Source organism: Larus michahellis, chromosome 11 (genome assembly GCF_964199755.1).
Source record: "Larus michahellis chromosome 11, bLarMic1.1, whole genome shotgun sequence".
NCBI classification, from domain to species: domain Eukaryota; kingdom Metazoa; phylum Chordata; class Aves; order Charadriiformes; family Laridae; genus Larus; species Larus michahellis.
The window spans coordinates 14,898,188-14,920,175 of record NC_133906.1 but is presented as its reverse complement, the minus strand read 5'-3'; the positions used below and the strand labels follow the sequence as shown (position 1 = coordinate 14,920,175).

At 40.1% G+C, this 21,988-nt stretch overlaps 1 long non-coding RNA gene across 3 annotated transcripts; it reads right to left on the bottom strand.

Moving 5' to 3' along the window:
• Nucleotides 1–433: 433 nt before the first annotated feature.
• On the bottom strand, nucleotides 434–21,977 carry LOC141749681 (uncharacterized). 3 transcript variants are annotated; one of them, XR_012589450.1, is made up of 7 exons: nucleotides 21,881–21,977; nucleotides 17,535–17,621; nucleotides 16,073–16,222; nucleotides 14,860–15,013; nucleotides 10,104–13,788; nucleotides 9,806–9,948; nucleotides 434–1,139 (listed from the first exon to the last, which is right to left on the bottom strand). It is a non-coding gene; the product is annotated as an uncharacterized LOC141749681 (long non-coding RNA). The 3 variants fall into 3 exon arrangements; XR_012589448.1 differs by lacking the exon at nucleotides 434–1,139 and adding an exon at nucleotides 6,372–8,211; XR_012589449.1 differs by lacking the exon at nucleotides 434–1,139 and adding an exon at nucleotides 6,372–7,779.
• Nucleotides 21,978–21,988: the final 11 nt, after the last annotated feature.

The following is a 21,988-nucleotide window of genomic DNA, read 5'->3' as shown; positions in this document are numbered from 1 at the left end:
GGAGCATTTGGGTAGCAGTAGCATTACTGCAGAGTATTTGGACCCACCTCTGAAATGCTGAAAAGCTAAAAATATTTAGTACTTTATCCACCCCACTGTGTGAAGCAACTACCTTAGCAGCTGCCTTCCCTGCTGTCGCAGTAGCTTCCTTGTCCTTCCCTACTGTCATCTTGTCCTCCGCCTTTGTGCTGTCTCATCTCTTCTAATCACTTCGGGCTTGTCCCGCCGTGGTGGGTGGGGAACCCTGCAGAGATCCGGCTCCCTTTCGCTCATCACCTACATTAAGCAGTTGCTAATTGTAGTAGTATCAGGACATTGATGACTTTGGGAAATGAGGGCACTCTGTGCCTCACAGAGTCAATTCTGAAGTAGGGGGAGGGTTTTTTTCAGTCCGTGGTTCCATGCCTTGAGAACTTTTAAGTCAAACAACCTGCTTCTTATTAAACTGTTTGGGGGTGTGTGTGTGTGTTTTTTCTTTTTCTTTTTCTTCTTTCTTTTTTTCTTTCCTTTGTTATACACCACGATCTCAAACCTGCGAGTATTTTATTAACATAAAGTGGAATTACTAAACTTTGTGATTTTGGTTTTACTTAAGAATTAGCTACCCCATATGCTGTTTATACAGATTATGTGGTTACATGATGGTACAGGGCTCCCAAATTGGTTTTAAAAGACCCCACGTATGGAATATATGTGGGGTTTTTTTTGTTTTTCCGGGGTACATCTGTAATTCAGCTGGTATAGGAGATGCAGTCTCCTGCACATGAACTTCTGCATACAACACTAGCAAAAGGAAAATAAAAATATACAAGCTAAATGAAAATGGTGACATATAATGTGCCTACATATAAGGTCAAAGATATTGTTACACTCTGATTCCAGATTCAGTAAAAGCCGTGCAAGGTTTATCTTTAAATACAGCACTGTATTTAAACCAAACAGATAATTAGGTTGGGTTTTTTTCCCCCTAGAAGATGGTAATCTATGTTATTCCCAGTTAATTTGTGTCCATTTGCCCTGCAGATTATTTTCCATTTTATCCATATCAAAGATGTCCAGCAGTGCCAGCGCTGAGCCCCTGTGATGATCAGTGACACGGGTTGTCTGAAGAGCCCTAAGGAGCACTGCAAGGGAAGAGGCTGTAAAATGAGGAAAGAAAGATGAAGAACTTTCAGAGATGTGGTTAACAACATGGTAACTTGGAAGCGTTAGGGGTTTTCCAAGTGTGTAATTAATTCCCACTAAAGATTTTATTCTGTATTTTATAAAATTCTGTTATTGTCCACCTACAATTATGAAATTCTGTAGAGGAGGTTTGGAATTGCGGAGAGGAGTCATAATTCCTGTCTGTATGTTCTCATTCATGCTGTTAGATATTGATTACTATTATTCTTAGTAACAATAATAACAGTACATTGCAGTAGTTATTCTGGCGGTGCTGAACTGTAAACATGGAGGTAAATAGCTTTTTAACAAGCCAGGATAATTCCTTTATTCTCAAAGCTCAAATATAGTTTATAGAGCAGAATGAGTCAGCGGGAAGGATCTGCTTTGACATATCCTTCTTCTCTGAGAGGGAGCACAGAGAGGAATACAGCAGTGTTGCGTAGTTGGATTCATTTCAGTGCTGAAGATAGCAGGCTTTTTAAGGTGAGATTTTTAATGTATTTTAGCCATCTCCATGGGGATACCAGAATAAGAATATGATACACAATCATTATATCTGTTTTAACCAGCTGATTTATTATCTGTTCATAACGTCCTTTTTGTCAAGAAGTTGGGCACCTCTTCTTCAGAGTATTTTATAAAGAGCCTGGGATTTTCAGCAGTGGTACTTTTTGAATTCCAGCATCCTAAAAATGCAAGAAAAAGGTTTCCCCAGCTCACTGCCTTACTGGAGATGCTATTTCCTATTAGAAACCCCATTTCCTATTAGAATCTCCATTCAGTTACAGTCTGTGACCCAAACTTCCATGAGGAGTTCAGTGAATTTAATTGGGATGTCCACACATGAAGAACATGGCACATCAGAAATTGCTAATTAGAGAAGTTGGGATTTTCAGAAGCCTAAGCGCCAGTCCACAGTTTCATAAGTATTTAAGTTAATTTAAATTCACTGATGTTATAATTACTATATTCACTGAGATGCAGTTGCAGACACTAATGGTTTTAAAAAAAAATGTGTTCTGTTCAGACATTGAATCTTGTCTCCCCTGATGTCAGTGGGAACGGGAATGGATTTAGGTTTTGCCATTTCCATTAAGCAAAATCAAAAATCCAATAGGCAATTTCCTGCCATAAAAAGATCTGAGAGAGCAGATGGAGGAAGAATAATCTAATTGAGACACATTTTCTTTTTTACTAGCTTGCTCTATTTCATTTTTAAGAGCATACCTAAAATGTCTTCTTCCAAAAGGAGAGCTTGTTCATTATGTCTTAAAATAAACGGCAAGCAAAAAGCTCTTTTACAAATCCAGAATGCTGTTGGTGATACCAGGCATTTCTAATAACCTATTAAACACCACGAAAACTCAAACAAAAAATGATGAAGCGCTCTGTTGAGTAAAGACCAGCGAAGCTTTCACCAGCAGCAGGCTTTTCTGACTCATCCTTTCTCTGGCAATAGAAAATGCAGTTGCTTCAGAGAAATGAAGGATCTCATTCATTCGTGGGGGACGGGGAAAAGGAAAGCCCGGCGGCCAAGCTCTCCCCCCATGGCTGAATTACAGTGCTGGGGAGGGTTTGCTCCATCCCTCTCTGGTCCTGTTATGTCCTTCCAAATCTCTGATAGTTGTTGTGGGAAGTGTGTGTACATCTCCAGAGTCACTGATTTTGTTGATGATGGGTTGCCTTTGTGTTAAAGATATATTTCCAGGAAGTGTTAAGTGATGACAACTACATTTAATTCTTAAAATGAAATGGAGCTTCGAAGTGTATGAGAGAAGAAAGGGAAGGCAGTTTATCCATTCGGCTACTTTGAGTCGTCAAAAGTCTTTGTAACCCTTCAGAGTCCTTTCACAATCATTTTGAGAGCTTCCAGGAAGATTTGTTTTGTTTTGTCTAGTATGTTTATTCAGGTTTCTTTAGGTGTCCCAGGTTTAAAAGGCACCACACAGAGACAGCCTAAAGGGACATTATGAAATGACCCACTTGGGAAGTGGCTGCCATCATCCAGCTGTGGCGGCTGGAAACAAATTGGAAATGGAGGGGCAGAGGATTTTCTTTCAGAATTAGGATGTGATACAGGAAGCTGGTCTCTTCCCATGCATTTAGAGGGGTATCAGCCCATCTATTTCAGACATCTGATTTATTTGTTTAGGTTAGAAGCATCTGTTTTCATACCAACAGCCAATGAAGAGAAGGATTCTCAGACAATGCTTCACATCACCCCAATTAGGCAATAATTAAACTCTTCAATCAGATGTTCTAAACTGCTTATGGAAGAATGTCGCTGTTTATTGGGAGAGGGATCCTGCCTTTCTCAGGTGGGCCCTTTAATTTAAGAAGCTCTAGGCAGGCAGTCTTAAATTTAGGTGATATCCTCCAGGTATGCAGAAGAAGAAGGTATGAATGTGAGATAAGGTAAAATCAGCTCTGGAAACACTGCTGGCAGGGAGCCTGGACCCACACGAGCTGGGCTGCAAAACCCTTGGATCTTCTGATATGCTCAGAGAAGATGTTATGTGTTGGAGGAAGAACATGTAGTCAGAGATGCTACGTTTTCCTGGCTGGCCAGAAGATCTAAGTTGATGATCTTATGGTACCTGTCTCTTGTTTCCTATTCCATGCTCAAAAACTGCACAACTGTAAGAACTTCAGGCTCTGTTTGTGCACGAGTCACATCCACAGAAGCACTAAGGGTAGAGCAGCACACATAAATGCAATTTGGAAATAAAGATATAGGGACAGATCGTTGGCTGTAGAGAGAAAGGGGCAGCATGGGAGGTGAAAAAGCCTTGAGTTGATGTATAGTTGCCACAGCTACACTGATAGTCCATTCATAACCCCTATCTAGCAAATTAGAGGAGTATTTTGGGACAGTCCTCAGCCAGCAGAGTGCTCCTAAAGGGAATATTTTCTCCAGTATAATTTAGATAAAACTCTGGGGCCCTTACCTACCCTAGAACTGGGAGCTAAAATAATAACTCACCTTCCACCCACCCGCTGCACCAATTCAGGAAGATGAGCCAAAAACTGTGAACTAGGTTACACAGCAATAGAACAAGATCCAGACATCCTAGATGTTACTGAAGTAGGTGCAATGACAAAAAAAAAAAGAGAGAATTTAAGTAGAGGGCTAGATGAAAAGATCCTCAATAACCTAATGATACGAATTTATGAATAATCTAATGAAATGAACAGATATAAATTCATAACTATATGTACACTGGTAAACTAGTCAGCCCTGTAGACTGCAAACTGTCCTCAGTTTGCATGTGTGCAGTGGAGATACTCAGAGGAGCCTGAATATGTCCCCAAAAGTCCCCAAAAGCCTCTATTTCCCTAAGATCTCTCACAAAACGTTAATTATATGTTTTCCTACACAAACAAGGGTGGATGCAGAGACACTGGCCAGGTCTTCACTGTGCTGAGCCTGCTCCTCAAGAGGCATAAATTTTATCGTGGAAAAGCACCAGATCTGACCCTTTGCAGAGTGAGGAGAAATCACACAGTGAACAGCAGAAAAAAAACAGTTTGCTGCCACCAAGATGGAGGCTGAGTAAAGCAAACTCCATTGCCAAAATAGCATATACCATGCAATCACCTTTTAATGGATAAACAAAGGACAACAGGTTACGGTTGCTTAGGAAATGTGATTTCTAGTTTTTAACTTGTTGAACAAAGAGTTTTTTACAAGAACCTCCCTACAATACTTTATATAATACTTTTAACACTGCTTAACATTTTTCTTTAGGATATACAGAGGGCATCATGGTGTGATATAGCATTAAGCACTGTTTTGGAGTGATTTCTTTAAAAATCCCTATGCGCTTTGCCTGAACGCGCCGGTGTGCGCCGAGCCCGCCAGCCAGCAGGTGTGGCTGTGGAGCCTTTTGAAATCCAAGGATTTCTTCCATCACTCCAGAGGCTGCGGAGAGATGGCATCACTGTACCCACTCCTAACAGGGGTGTATAAGGCTGCGTGTTTGCCCTCACCCTCAGAAATCCCAGGGTGACTGTAAACACGAGTGCTGTATGTACCAGTGTCTTTTATAGAGATGTAGTGTCGGTATTTTTGGCTGCAAAGGACCTGAAACTATCAGTTGTCTACTTTGCTGACAAGCTCCGTTTTCAATGTATACAATCGGCATTATCCTTGGAACTACTCATGAGGTATTTGGCTCTCTGAGTTGTAAAATAACAGAATTATTTTAGATGCTGGCATATAATTTTAAGAGAAAATATTCTTTAATATAACTTAAAAGATCAATTCGCTTTTTGCCGTCAGATTCTTACCAGAGCTGACAGCCAAGCAACAAACTATTTCCTGAAGCACAGAGGGAATAACAAAGATGTAGAACTACTAAAAGATGAGATGAAAAGTGCTCTTTTTAATGCCTGTCAGAATGGCCCAGGATTTGGTCAGGTGAGAACCACTTTTCTTAAAATATTTATTGCTGCATAAAACTGTTACTGTAATTACAAAACGGTGGTGCTGGATTAGCTGTGTGTCTTCATGGGGTTGAATCAAAACAGTATCGTTGTGGTGGAAAACTGAACGTTGATTTTGAGGGAGAAGTATTTCCAAAATTCAATAGAACAAAGTTAGGAGATTTTTCATCTGCTGTCTTGTATTTTGATATTTTAGATTGGACCTCAGTTCAGTAGTTCATTTGTATTTAACAAAACAATTGAGCACATGTTCAGCTACAAGTGCACTGGGTTCAAGCACACACTTACCCGCTTTTACAGCAGGATAATTGGAGGTTTAACCCCGCTGCTGAACTGGAGACTACACACCCATAGAGAAAGTCCAGGGGGGGAAATGCGTGCAGGATCCAACCTCAAAGACTTCTTATGTGGATAATTTCCTACTTTTCCTGTCTAATATTTTACAGGTGGTTTTAAACACCAGCATCAAAAACTTCTTCACTTGTTAAAGGATCTTCCTGCTAGGGAATACGAGACATCCTGTGCATTATTACAGAATATTTCTCTCACAGATGATAGTCTGCTGCTTTATTCCAGGTATGTCAAGAAAATGCTGGACTGAGTGTTCCAGCTGATGTTTTGTCATCATTTCCAAAAATAAAAGAAAGTAAATGAAGATTGTACGAAACCATTAATGATTGTGGAGTCAGCAATTGCTGAGCTGACTTCCACTTGGAATAACAGTCAGTTAAAAAAACAACAAAATTTGCCTCATAGAAATTTCCTGAACTGGAACAGCCAACAAGATTATTTTTAGTTCAGGTTTTAACATTTTATCATTTAAAGGGAAAAACAGTTGCCAGATGAAAAACATTACGTACAGTTTGAACAAAAAGGTATTTTCTTATGTGCTAAACTTTAAACAACAGGTTTTTACAGGGTATGGTTTCTCACCTACCTCTGTTTCTTAAGTTTTCCAGCCCCAGCGTCACTAACAAAAATGAATTTAATGTGAAAAAGTGAGAAGGGACATTTTTAGCCAAAAGCTACTTTTGATGTGAGATGCTAGAGTTAGTGGTCCCCATTGCCCAGGAAAGCCCTTTACTCCTGAACAGTGATTATGGACTGTAGCTTGGTGAGCAGGATGACAGGCATGAAGGATTTAAAAATATTTATTTAATATTTTTTATTGTTAAATATCTAGTATTTGAATATTCACTGTGAAATTACCCATTTAGACTTCAGAGAGTCTAATTTTGTATCTGTTCATTCTGTATAATTAGAAGCCAGATTTAGCTTTGGCTATAGCCTTTTATCCCAACAACTAAACACCTTTCATCTGTAAGTGTTCTGAAACTTTATTTCAAAACTGTTTCAAAACAAATATTCAGTACAGCTTGATTAATGTTTCTTTTGGCAGCAGCTCTGCGTTATGCAGCCCAAGTCATGTTGTTTGTTTCCAGTCCCACATCTTTCCCTAAGTTGTGCCTGCGTAATTGCATGTGGGGTTGCACAGTGAACCCGGTCAAGGACTTGATCCAGACAAAAATAACCTGACCAAAGATGGTTATTTTGAACTTGGATCCCTTTCCTGCTCGCCTCAAGAATATGTGGTGGCACCACCAAGACAGTAGCCTAAGAAGGAAAGAGCGAGAGGGCCACAGGGAAAAGAGGGGCTGCTTGACCCAGGACATGAAACTGCAGCCCCGACTTTACAAACTGAGACCCCCTACAATGACCTTGGCCTGTTCGGTATCTAAAGAAAAAATAAAACAAAAAAGTAACTGCATAGCTATGATACTGTTGTCGTGTTTTAATTATGTTTCTCCAATATTCATGTCTAAATTAGCTAAATGAATTAATGGCATGCTACATGGATTAGTATACATAGATAACACATGAGGAATCTGCATAATAATGTAAAATTAGGGAAAACATGCAAACATGCATTTCTTGGAGGAAGATCTACTTAGAGACCATACAATACAAACAAAAAACCTAACAGAATATTGATAGGTATTTTATAGTTCTTGTGCTGTTTTCTGTTATCAGCCCTGATTGATGATGCTTCTGCAGCAAGATGAACAGTTAACTCATTAACAGCCAAGTAACCACAGCAGGATTCAAGAGACCAGGCAGTATCCTCAATTGTTGGTATTCGCTGGGTGTGAACCGAGCATAAATTACCTGCAGAGGCGGTAAAAGAAGCTGGAACTAGAAAAATACCTAGTGGAGGCGAGCTAAACTGCTGTTCCGCATGTTTAACTGAAACTGGTAGGAGTTTGTGTTATATGGAAACTGTATTATTGGGGCTATAATGGAAAGTGTTGTTGGGCTCTCTTGTATTTTTGGGGAGAAGCAATTTCTGCTTGATCGTTACATTATCTGGTATTGCGAGGTGTCTGTAAAGTATCTGAAGAATCTTGCTGAGCAGCAAGGCTAATACAACAAGGAAACGGGAGGAGTTCGCGCGCAGTGAAGTATAGAAGCCTATTTATCATAGGAATCAGGAAGCAAATTCCAATTCTTATTGCGACAACTTTTCCTATTTATTGTGACATATTTAAAATTTTTCATTAGTTTTCCTCTGTTGCATTTTCCAGGTGGTCACTGACGTTGCTAGGAAAAAAAAGCACAAACGTCCTAAGCTAGATAGGAGGATGTGGCAGAAAGCTATGAAAAGCCTGGAAAGTTAAAGAAAATAAACAATGTTTAAAAATAAAGAGCCCTATTGTTATGTTTAAGTTTAAAATAAATATTTAATTTATTTTGTAGCCTTATAGCATGGTAACTATTTAAATTTAGCAATTACCATATACAATCTTTAAATATAAACAGAGTTTTGGATAACATTTCATGGCAACAAAAAGTCACACCATCAAAATTAGGACAATTTGGGCACATCCTAATTTCTTCCTCTTTAGCCTTGCATCGTTTATTAAACTTAAGCATCAGGACAGTGCATCCTTTCTGATTTTGCTCTCTGGCCTGTGCTTTGCTGCTGGCCCATTTATGCAGGAGCAATGCCCCTGCTGTGGCAGGATTAGTGAAGCTTTGATTGACCGATTCTAACTGTAACAGCTGCTTTTATGGGTTATCACATGTGGGTGTGAAGAAGCTGCACTGGCCCTCTGGAGAGAGCAGATTTACTGTAGATAAATCTTTAATGACAACACCCGGGTGTAACCAACACTTCAGAATGCTTCATAAATTTGTAAGTGTTTGCAAAGCGTATATCCTACGCATGGCTCGTCCTTACCAACTCTAGGCTAGTACAGCTCCATGCCCTGCACTCAAATACTGGGACAATTAGAAGAGATTACATTGAGATTTACATGCCAGGCTATTTTTAAAATCTCTTCCTCTCCTAATGAGTTTTCCCATATAATCCTATCTACAAATTTATTTTGAGGGCTCGGGGTATGTAGGGAACTGGGGGCTTAAAGTCACCAAATCCAGAAAAAGCTTACAAGGGCTAGGGGTCAGAGGTAGAGCTCAGAAAAGCAGATTTCATTCACTGCATCCCAGCTGAGGAGATGGAAGAGCATTCCTTGAAGATCCCAGAAAGAAAAACAGTATCTATGAGGCTTCAAAAAAAATGGTGTGAAAGGGAGACAGACCTAGCAAATCCCCCAAGAATAAATAATAAAATATTTTCCATTTGAAGTGGCCAACTGGATCTGACACTAGCCTAGAAGATGTCTGGGTCATGTTCCTTCCTTGCTGTGATGCTGGCTGAGATGGTTTGGGGTAAATAATCTCATTGCTGAACAGTCAGATTCCTCATCTGTGAAGTGGTATTGACATTGCAAAGCCCACTACAGAGCTACTGACAGAAAATGCTATTCTACAGTCGGTATTAAAATATGATGCTTTCCCCATAGAAGACTAGTATTTGAATTCTTTTAGAAATGTGCTCAGTTTGTTCAGATACCAACAATTACGAGGTTTTAGAATGGTGGTCAGAAAAGGTGAGATAATCAACTAATCTCTGCTGTTAAATGCTTTGCCCCTGGGAAATTAGTAATTATTTGTCTATATGCTGTATGCCTCCCGCCACTCTCCGGAGTTAGCAAATATAACACTACTGAAAGAGGAAATCATAACACAAGCGGGAACCTCCTTGCTAGGAGAAAAATGGAAAAAAAAAAAAGGTGCTTCTGTGAGTCATATGGAAATAACTACTCAATGCAGAAATATCTATTGCACTTACTGATGCAGCTGGAGGCACATCCAGATTGCAGCATCACCAGCCATGGGCTACGCAAGAGGATCTAGCACAGTTAGACCAACCCTGCAGCTCCAAGAGTTCCGCTCTTTGCCATCACTTTCTATCTGTTTGTTTTTAATGATTTTCTGCAGAGGAATTAATATTAAAATTATTAAGTATTTTACTGCATATATGGATAAATATTTAAGAAATATGCCACAGTTGTTCAACTGCAGAAGCATATTTTCCAAGTGAAAAGACTGATTTTCAGAGACTGCGTTAGACAGAGTACCTTACTTACATCAAGCATTATTTTGAAGTGTTTCAAACTGATTTTCCTTCTTGTTGTTTGTGCGGTGTTACTGATAGTAAAAGCTGTACTTTTTAAACCTCTGTTCAATGGCATTCTTTAGATTTAGTTGAGAAAAAGTTGCACCAGCTGTTGAAACAAAATGGTTATTTTCGTAGTGTAAATATTTCGGACCCATTGGTTAATTCTTTCCTTTGTTCTGTTGCATAGAAAGCTTACGCAGACTGCGATGAGACAAAATTACATCAGATATACAAACATCCTCTCAAAATTCAGAACTTGACTCTTCCCTTGAGTCACCTGAATACAGCTGATAATTATCTCATAGAATGCGTTTTGCTGCAGTTTGAAGAGCACACAATGCCAAAGGAGAAACTGCTCACTAACACCAGAGTGCTTTGCTTCAACTGTATGAATGTTTCTCCAAAGCAGAAGCCCCTACCTTTTGAAGGGGAGGAAGGATAAGTGAATAGTTAGAGAAGAGGGAAACAGCCAGTGCAGGGGACATTCCTCCACTGAGAGCTTATAGAGGAAGTATAGTGAAAGTTTTCCTTCCCTTACGAAGGGAAGCAGGGAAAAGGGAGTAATACATCTCGTCTCATGCAGCGGTAGGCAAAGACTTAAGTACCAGGTTCTGGGGCAAAACTAGCTGCCATTAAAGCAATGTTCTGCTTTGTTCTGAGAGGTGGGATGTGTTATATTCTGAAACTATTAACCATCCTATTTTTCATTTCCATACACCAGGTGGAGAAGCTTCAGTATGTCTAAAATGACATTTCAGTAGATGAATGCTGAAAATCTGAAAAACTGAGATCTCAGTGAGAGATAAATACATGCAGTTACTAAATGTATTATTCTTGCATTAGAAAGAATAGTCCTAGAAGCAAATGCAGCATTACTGAAGATGGAAACAATTCTGTTGATATCACTGGACTTGAACACACTTAAGCCAGAATGAAATATAAATGTCCACATAATCCTCTGTGACCTCTCAGTTATTCCCACGCAGCGTAACAGTGATTTCACAGATTACACTGAAGGGAAGTGTAATTTAAACTTTTTATGGTATGTGTGCTCGTCCCTTTAACTTTCTTATTCAGTAGTCACTGAGACAAGTTAATCTGTAGTGTATTTTAGTTGGATTGAGGGCTGCAGCAAAGACACTTGGGCCCATTGTGAGTCTTTGTGTTCTTTCTAGCACTATTTTCCATAATGATTTCATCCCTATCCCAGTGTCTGATTATTAGAGGAATAGCCTTTGTATGCAGAAGACAATGTATTGATTGCTAGCTGTGGTGGAGCTGCGTGGGAGACGAGTATTATGTATCTACAGCTGGAGCTTGCTGGAGTAAAGAATCACTAGTACAAAACATTTGCTGGAACTTTCCATGGATAAAAAACATTTCAGTAATAAAATACAGGATTCCCAAAATGTAGCTTAGACAAGTTTCACCCAAATATTTACAGTTAAGTATAAATATTTTCTGAGATTTAGGAAAACCTAGCAGTGTCCATTGCTGCTTATAAAATTCATGCCTCTACTTTTGGATTTTCTTTTTCTGTCTTAACTAGAGTAATTAGAAACCCTCTCTCAACAGAAATGAGAAAGTTTGTTCTCTGAACTACTGAAGTTGATTGTCATCCAAAAAGTAGCATCTTGATTCCTGAAACTGGCAAAACATTCATTGTTTTTTTACCAGTACCAATGATTGGTTTGGATTGTCTGCCTTAAATCATGTCAAACCCAGCCCTTCTTGTTACACCATTCGTAACACCAGACCGGCTACCTTGTGCTTCCTAATATCTACTCTTTTTTAAACATATGCAGTCAGATTACATTGTCCTCCTTTGGTGTTACATAAAATCCACAGGTGTATAGTCAAAAAAAGGTTCACTGTAGGGTGGCATGTGAAATATATTGGCACGAAGAAACACCCCTTTTTAACTGGGTTGGTCATATGATTGGTATTTGGCAGACAGTCATAGCATGACTCAGTGAAATCTTTTAACAGTGAAGCTTCTCATATAGTAAACATTCCCAAGCACTAGACTGTATAGTTTTATTTCACTGAAGTAAAATCCCATTATATTAAATTATAATGTGGAGACATTCTCTACGTTAGTTTAATGGATGCAGCTCCTCAAGTTCTCACCATCTGTTCCACCCTTTAATTACAAAAACAAAAAAGTGCAATTCACAATCCCATCACAAAAAGACGACTAGAAATGATTTGGATCCAGAGGTATGTATTATACTCAGACTGCCAGGATCTGTTACACACATGGTTTCACTTGACAGTAAGTTGTACTCTGCTGGTAGCACCCCTACTTTAAAAATACGTATTGGTAGTTTCAAGTGGATAAATGGTTAGTCACTCCCTCACCTAGAAATCTTATTGTCCAATGCTATGGTTCTGACTTCACCTTAGATAGAGCTGCTTTTCAGGATAAGTGAAATTACCTTTGAGCCTGCAAGCCATTGAACACTGCAGAATCTTGTGGGGCAGAAGAGGGTACAGAAATGCAGTAAGTGAAAAGCCACGTTATAGATACCCTTTGTCAGTATTTTTTAGAAAGACAATCCTCTCTAAAAGGAATATATATATATATTTTTTTTTCTTCCAGATGATATATAGAAAGCATTTACATTTAAAACAGATGAACAAAATGCAAATATTTGCATTCAGTGACACTGCCCAGAAGCTTTTTCATTCACAGGCATATGGAAAACAATGAGTTTGTTCACCTAATACTTACGACTTCTCTATTAAAGATACCTTATACTTTGAAGAAAGTGACTTTCAGTTTAAAAAAATCTGCTCATATAACTAGCAAAATTAATAGTAGCTGTAACACTTCGCAGAAGGGGAAGTAGGAGTTGAAATGGCCCTGAAAAATCTTTAAACAGATAGAAGAGACATCTTCTGTCTCCTGATCTGTTCACCAGCCCATGGTGCCTCCTGCTATACTGGTTTCATGGTACAGACTAAGAGCAAGAGTTATTTTCTTGAACACAGAAGTGTATTAAATAGTCACATAAAACCTGAAGAACTTGTTTTGGAAGAAGTCAGTCCTATCTCAAGGCTACTGTAATGCACACACCTTTATTGTGGAAATTCTTTCACTCGGTGTATTATCTACACACGAGTAATTCTTGAGATATTTTGGTACATTTGCCTGACTGTCTACAGTTGGACGCGGTAAAAAAATCAGAGCAGTAGTAGCTATATCAATTAAGTTTTTGGACTACTAGAAGAATGAATATGAATGCTTTTCCGCTGTAATAGATACCATTTTTTAAGGGAAGCGTAACTATAGTCAGGACAGAGAGGGCGAATTATGAAAAGGTACATTGAGGGACTTATCTAGGAACAGCTGCAACACAAGAACGGTAGGTTTAACACTTAACACAGTTGAGACTAATTTGTATTATAGCTTTGGTGCCTGGAAGGTGCTGTTCCTGAAACAAACATCCTTCTGAGGAAGTTCAGCCAGGTTTTTGCAAGATTATTTTTGATAGTAAAACATGAATCAAAATTAAACTTGCTGTGCAATGTCCCAAAGCACTGGGCCAGGGGTTCCGTGTGAAGGCGGCAAGCTTCTCCTTCTCATTCTGCGTGACTGAGATCAGCCACTGTTGTAATAGACCTTGCATCGCCTCTCCACTCATTCAGTCCTGTAATAAATATACATTCATTATGGAATTGAAAAATTTTAATTGCTCAAGGTAATGACAGTTTTCTGAAACCAGTTCTTCTCTCTGATAATATACCTGATATCATTATTTAATTATGGAGTAATTACTCATCCAATGAAAACAAGTCATAATTTCATTGATCTTTTTAGTTTGTAACCTGAGGAGGAAAACCACACTGGTGAAGTGTACAAATTAACATTATGCTTGTGCTAGATATGAACTCCTGAAAGTAAATCTTTGTGTACCACAGCAGCAAGCAGGGTTAGTACTCACTCCTGTCTTTGAACACATACAGACTGACAGCTTCTGGATGCACTTACTGCTTCCGAGTGAAATTCGGCTAGTTATTCAGCCAACACACTTGAGCAGTCCCACACAAGCCCAGCTTTTAAGCCTGCAAACATTTAGGATTTGTTGTCTTTGGCTTCCAACAGCTGCGTGCGTGTAACATCTGTATGACAGACACGGAATACAAAATAGTGGGGATGTGCATTCTGGGGCTAACACAAGAAGAGTGTTACTTTGCTGGTGAACGCACTCAGCAGTTACCATTAATGCTACCATCTACACCAAAAAGGAGTTTAGACACTCTGTCAGTAAGATCCCAGCTCCAGCTGAAATGCCAACAGTTTTGGCATTACCATGTACCAGTGAGATTAACAGGTCACCTTTCATGGCTGTTTCTCATTCTTTTTCCAAATGTGAGGTTTTATTAGTCAAATTTATAACAGTGTATCTTTTATTTTCATTATATTTATCTTATACACAACTTCAGGGAGAAAAGCCTCTCAGTTTAGAATGACACTTCCAGAGCTTATGACGTGGTCTGGATGATTTGGCTAAAACTAATTCAGTGAGGCTGAAAAGGGGGAAGAAAAGAAGCCATGCACAGGAAAAGGCAAAGAGGAAGAGAACAGCAATCAAGAAGAACGATGCTAGGTTTGATGGAAAAAAGACATCAATCAAGGAGGGAGGTCACAGCACGCAATGAAACAGAAGAAAAAAATAACATTTATTATTCAAATAGAAGAGATGAGGGTTTGTTCTTACTGTGATCACTGGCAGAGCTGAGGAGTTTATTACAGCCGAAGGGAGGTATCTAATGTTCTCAGGATTGACCACTGCCTCTTCCCAACCATTTTTCATCCTTCCCAAGTCACATGAGTTTGATGGATATGATGAGGAAAGGTGACCCAGCTCAGGGCTGGAAGGGCAAATAGTCTTAGCTAGTAAAAGTGAAGAGACAGTACTTTGCTTATGAACACACTGTTACTAATAAGGAAGCTCAGGTTTATCAAGTGTAGCTCCATCCACCTGGGGATATTCTCTTTCCAAGTAATTTACCATTGTTATTTCATTTTGCATGTTTATATATTTACTATTATTACACTCACAAATGTTTTGACTGTCATTGAGTTGTCATGACTAGTAGTTTCTGCTTGGGCAATATAGGGATTACCAAGGATGCTTATGCTTGGAACTGAGGTGTGCTGACAACACATGGCTTTATAATGCTGAACTTGAGTCAGTCCATGCATTTTTATCTTCGTGAATATTAAACTGGCTCTCAAACTTTCCTTAAAAAAAGAAGAGACGCTTCTATATAGGCTCTGTATAACCCAGCTACAGTAGTGCAAATAATTTCAGGTTGCTACAGCATGTTCTTCCACTCCACCCTTAAAATAAGGCTTTTGGTGAGAACACTGTTATGTAAGGCTGCAAACGAGATTTGGAACAATAATAATTATCCAACTTGACACCTATTTTTAATACCTAAGATGGAAGGCACTGAAATTCTGAATGATAATATTCAAAGAGCAAAGCACAGCAGTGAATCCACCTATTACAATGAAATCTGATTCAGTATTAGGTTAAAAATAAGGTCAGGTTATTATTTGTAACTAGCTATTACTAATAATATACTTGTTAACCACAGTGAAATGAAATCACGATCTAAGAATAAGTGTGCCTGTGCAGTGAATATATCATGGTTCTCCTTTGTCCTTTAGCACATACACAAATAGATTTCAAAAGAAATTTTCCCTCCCCAGTCTCTCTATTCAGAGGAAGCATTTAAGCAGCAGCCAGGACACCGCACTGCTTGGAACTGAGCTTGAGAGCTGTTGCTGAGCAGGATGGCAAGGCAGCAGTTTAGCCAAGGCATCATTAACACGCTTCTAGAAGTCATGGGTACTCCCCAACTGGCTTCATGCTTCCTTCACTACAAGATACTGGCAGTGCTATGAAAGAAACATACGTTTACCTGGCAGGAAAGCGAGGGAGAAATACCTCACATTTTCTTGCTGCAGTCCTTTCTGGCATTCTTTCTATAGCTTAACTCTCTAGCTGCTTGGCCCAGATGAAGGTCATTATGACAATAACTGTAATGTTGTATTAACTGAAAAGTAAATACCTGGAAAAAAAAGCAATAGCTATAATATGCAGAAAATGTAATTAATTTACTCAAATAAATAGGCTACAGAATGGCTACGTCAGTTGGGTGTTGCCTGGCTTAAGTGTAACATGATCGCCAGCACAAGACAAGGAAAATAGGCACAGAATAAAGGTGAGAGTCCCATTTATTGGTTAAACTGCACCGTGTACTTCTGCATTGTCTCAGCACTTTGCAAGGGGGCACAGTTAAAGAGCAGAAATGTTATGACAAGCAAGAGCAAAACGTCTCAGAGAGCTCAGGCTTAATATCCTTAAGTCTGCAGGTATACGGCACTTGGTTCTCCTGGATTTATAGGCATTTAATAGGATTGCAGTCTCATTCCAAGGAAAACGATCCTTATTACGGCTCTGAAGCCTCCCCAGCTACATTAGCCAGCTGCCTTCCTTTGGATTAGTTACTGCATTTCGCCATAAATCTGTGTAACCAAGATTAGGAGAGAAAACATATCCTGCAGGGGTTTTAGCCATAATTCAGCCATCACATTGTGTTTGAGATTTCACAGAAGTGAGCAGTGCAGCCCCTTGCTAAATGTTGCAACTTGAAAAAAAAAAAAACACCACCTCTTACAAGTCTTATATTTTTCAGATTCCTAAAGTAAATCATCTGAAAGCCAGAAACAGTGATTTCTCCATAGTGTGCTGGCACAAAAACCAAAGATATATATCTATCCCATGCCTAACACAGGAAACATTCTGTAGGAATTTTCTGCACAAGGAATGTGGGATGTGCCAAGTTTGTGTCATTTATTAAAAAAACCCCAACACCTTGGATCATATTATCTCCATGACAACTGCTTGTATGTATTAATAATTTGTTGTGTGCTTAAACGTAGCTTATGGAAAAGACTGAACAATAGGAGAGCTTTTCCAAAGGAAGTACTTGTAACATGAGCTACACTGATCGGAGCACATCTCCAGCTATCAGCAAGCCTAAAGCCTCCTAGCACAAGCTTACCAGGACATTTCACACGTTTATACTATTTGTTTAAAAGGAAAGAATTTAGCATGTGCCCAAGTATCTATTGAACTGAGGCCTCTACTCTCTTGATTCGAAATGTTTCTCTCATGTCTGGCAAGTTAGTTAACTTTACTACCCGTTTCCTCAACAGGGCTGAAATCATGTATTGGTGCATCTGGCCAGGATAATGATAGTATTTGTCCTGACCATGGTAGTGTTTGTCAAGTGCTGTAAAGATCAGAGCTGTTAGCATACATAGCATTTTCGCAATGAGGAAGAGCACGGCCCCATGCTCAGATGCACAGCGACGTACCTCCTTCACCAGCACTCCTGCCCAGCCAGCCAGAAGACAGCATCAGGCTGGATACACAAGCTCAGAGCGGCGTTCAGTGACATGCTCCTGGGGAGAGAGCAGGGCACAAAATATTTGCAAAATATTAAAAACCTAATATTTGCGAATGAGCACTCTTTTCCTAGCCTTTTTAAGATTCTTGACTATGAAATTATCTGTACCCATAGTGATCTGAAAACATGATTTGCACAGCTACTTTGTAACAACTTCTTTCAATAAGACCGTACACTTCCTGCTTTCTCTACAACACCAGTGTGAACTATGAACTATCAAGTTTCACGTAGTATGTTTTGTGGTACATAAGGTGATTAATAATGAGATTCCACCCTTTACAGAAACCATTCAATTGAACTTCTGAAGTGAGCAGGCTTCTGTTGATAGTGGTATTACTGACGTCACTGATTTTGTCACGCGCTATCTGGACTCTGGAATGAGTCAAATATACAGAAATAATATTTGTTCACGCTGGTGTAACACAAATATCTGACGTAAACAGCTTCTCTTCTAGTTCTCATCTTTTGTAATTCTACTAAATATCACAAGATTTATCTGACAATGGGACTATTAAGACACAAAACATACAATATGTGGTCTCAGTAAGTGGCCAGTATCTGAATATGCGAGAGATTACACGATGTATACTTCTGACTTCATCTGATTAGGAAAAGTCCATAGAGGCAGCTGACTTCTACAATGAAGCACCAGCGTCTATACTCTTTGCTTACAAAAAAATGTATTAAAGAAGGCAAGCCTACATCAAAAGGCAGCAACTCATCATTACAATATTGTATAGCCTTCTAATTCTGCATTTAGTATTAAAACACCATAGCAACAGACATTTCAGACATGCATTAACAGATAATTTAGAACCAGTAAAATATTCAGAGAGAGATAAGAAAACTAATTTACGTGTTCCTTACTCTACAATGCTTAATCAACACTACATTCACACAGTTTTACAATGCCCGGCAATATAGAGCTGCACAGTTTAAACACTGACTGATGTCTCTTATACTACAATGGAACTGTTGGTGTTACTGCAGTAACTGGTAAGATTATTGCAATTGCTAACGCACGTCAGTGAGTCTGAGATTTATTTCAGACCACTACAGAAGTAGTTGGCACTACAGGTAGTTCTGCAAAAAGCTGAATAACCTACCAACTTGATGTTTGTAAACGAAGTGCAGTCAGCTCAAATAGTTAAGGAATGCTGTGCGTACGAAGCACTTGTCACTGATGGGGATGCTGGGATCGCGTACAGCAGCACAGGCTGCCCTTGACTCACCATAGCAGCCACACCCAGGCGATCTCCTTCATTACACACCACACACACACAGCGCCTGGCATATATTCACATGCTAAATATGAAGTATTATTACTGCCATCTCACACCTTCATCTTACTGTGCATCTGAAGTACTGACAAACCCCCAACTTATGCAACACAGCAGGTATTCTTTCATTATTACATTCTCCTTTGAAGGCTCAGATAACTATCTAAGAAAGAAGAGAAAAGCAACCGTGATTCTCTAAAACTATTGATTATGTCTCTCAAGTAGGAGGGAGGAATGAGATCTGATTTCTGATCCACACATAGACTATTCAAAAGAACATGAGGATAAAATACAGACCTAATGCTTAGGATAGAGATGGAAACCAAAGTTTTCCCCTTCTCTGTGAGTGTCCAGATAACTGAATCCTGATTTTCCTGTGCCAAGTCCTGAATTCTCTCCTAGTCAATGGCACAGCTTCAGCTGCAAGCAGGGAGTGCTGAATCACCTATCCCTTCTGAAGTGGCGTTTGTCCTGGCAGCTAAGAGCTATGACTGAGTCTTTTCAAACAAAAAGGGCGCCTTTCTTAGGTGAGCCCTTTAACACTATGCTCCTGTGAACCAACAGTGGGTTTGGGAACCATCACACTCGCTCTGAAGACAGCAGCAATCATTATTGCAACTTTTAAGGAGCCCTGCCTAATCCACAGTAGCTGTGCTTTCCCCACACCTATCAGATAAAACGTCACAGGACTTTGGTTGTAGTTTCATAAGGAAATACGCCAGGTTAAGAGCTTCCTGCTGCTGAAAAGGTTTTATTTCTCCTCTCTCACTCATCTTTCCTATTCCAGAAACACAGCCATCAGCAGGCAATGCAGTCCTGCCCTGTTTTGGGCACTATGATTGGTACCCAGCACACACTCTTTTTCAGCTGGATCAACTGTCTGCCACAGAGAGCCCAGGAGTTACAGCCGATAACCCAAACCAAGGCTCGCCTTCAGCTGAAGGCTGAACCAGATGGTCCCCACCACTCTCTTCCAACTTGGCCCCTTCTACGATCCTCACCCCAGGCATCCCTTCCCACATGAAGTGGGCAAGAGCGCAGATGCAGCAAATAACACTTTTTCAAGTAGAGCAGGTTTGTTGGTTTTTTTTTTTGAACATCGGCTTTTACTGGCAACAGAGGGAGAATAATGTTGAGAGGGAACTGCCACCAGTGCCATCTTCCCATCAGCCTCAAGTGACCATCAGCCAACAGCAGAGAACACCTTGTTCTGGATCACAGTTAAGACTCCAACAAGGTGCTGAAGCCCTCATTTCTCTTGAGGCCGAGGTACAGAGTAGCAAAATTGTAGGTTCAGATTTTTCTGAATGTTGAGGGAAAAAAATAAAAAATAACAGCAATTTGTTATTTTTTTTAGACAGGAGTATAATTAACTCTAAGACTGACACCACGAGGAGTTTAAAGATGTAATCTACTCGAGTTTCACCAATAATTTCCCTATCTGTATGGAAAATACAGAGCTAAATGTGGTCTTAAAACATCTAACTATGCCAGAAAGTCAACAGTTATTAAAGAAAATAAACTTTAGCTTGGCAAGTTACACAAGAGATGATGTTATTCCTTCATGTTCTTTGCATTTATTTGTTCAAGATTATTTTGGGAACATTAAGGAAGATGTGCTACAAAGTAAATTCTTGAAAGCTATCATCTTTCAATGAATAACATTTTTACTTTTATATCTTTAAGTACAAAGCTAAGAACACCTGAAGATACAAATCTATGTAAAAAGTGCAAAAACATTCTGGAAGAAAAACAAGACACCTGAGTTAGGTCATTCAAACAAACTGGTGTCTATGAGCAGAGTATGACACCAAGAAACCGAGACTGACCTACGAAAGCAAACATTCTTTTCCCCTTGCTCACTAAGTAATTGTTAATCTGCTTCAACAGTCGGCAAAGAATTTAACAATTTAGACTCAATATTGGCCCACCCCTGACCAAAACAATTAACAGCTATTAACTAGGAAAAGACCTTGTTGATTTGGTAATTTCAACAGGGTGTGTTTTGTTCAAATAATTTTTTTTTTCTGATCATTTCATGTCTTTTGTAAGTTAGTTAAGGGAAATCTTGTATTGACTAATACCTCTATGATTTAAGATGCAATTTGCAATCAAATACCTAATCCATTAGATCAGACATGCAGGTTCCTTTCATTCCTTTTTATTGCATCTTATTCATCTCTATCTTACTGACATCTTTTCCTTGAGGTAGGACACCAGTGTCTGAGTACACTAAGTTAGCCGAGGCACACCACTAGTTTCCCATATTTTGCTGAAAACTTACGCTGTGCCTCACTTACTCCTTCTCTCTTAAAAGGTCATAATAAACCCGAGTCTTCTAAGAATTTTTTCATTACATCTTAAAGAAAAGAAATGCAACACTGCCTTTTTAACCTAAGCACTACATGGTGGTACAACCGAGATAATATTTAACACTTATGCTTGAGCTGAAAAGATTTATTTCCAAGTACCTAACCCGAGCAAGTGCCCTCCGCTTCCTTTCCCAGCAGAAGTCACACGGTAATAACGCTCAGGACTACAGGGAGAAGCACAAACACTGCAAAACCGGGCAAAGCAATCACAAACATCTGTCCCTCGACCCCACAGCTGACAGGCCGGGCGCCCTGACCAGCCTTTGCCCCCTCAGGAGCCGGTGCTCGGCACGAGGACAGGCCACCTGATTCTCCCGGGCAGGAGGGGCCGTGCCCGGCCGACCACAGCGGCCCCCTCGCAGCAGCGGCCTTCTCTCCCACCTCAGGCCTGCGCCGCCCCCTGAAGCGCAGCCCCGCTGAGAATGGCGCCAGCCCTCTGCGGCGGCGCTGGTCCCACGCACCACAGACTCAGCTGGCTGCCGAGACAAACGGGACCGGCTACCCCTCGCCAAGGCGGTGAGGCGAGGCCGCGCCGCACCCACCACACAGGCGGGAAAGGCCCTTCCCCTCCGCCCCCTCCCGCGCATGCACCGCCACCTCACCCGCCGGCCCCCCCCGCCGCTTTGTGCCGCGCGCGGCCGCGCAGGCGCAGACGCGTCTCGTGCCCGTCCCGCCGGTCGGGCCGGTCCCGCTCAGCCCGGGCCAGCGCG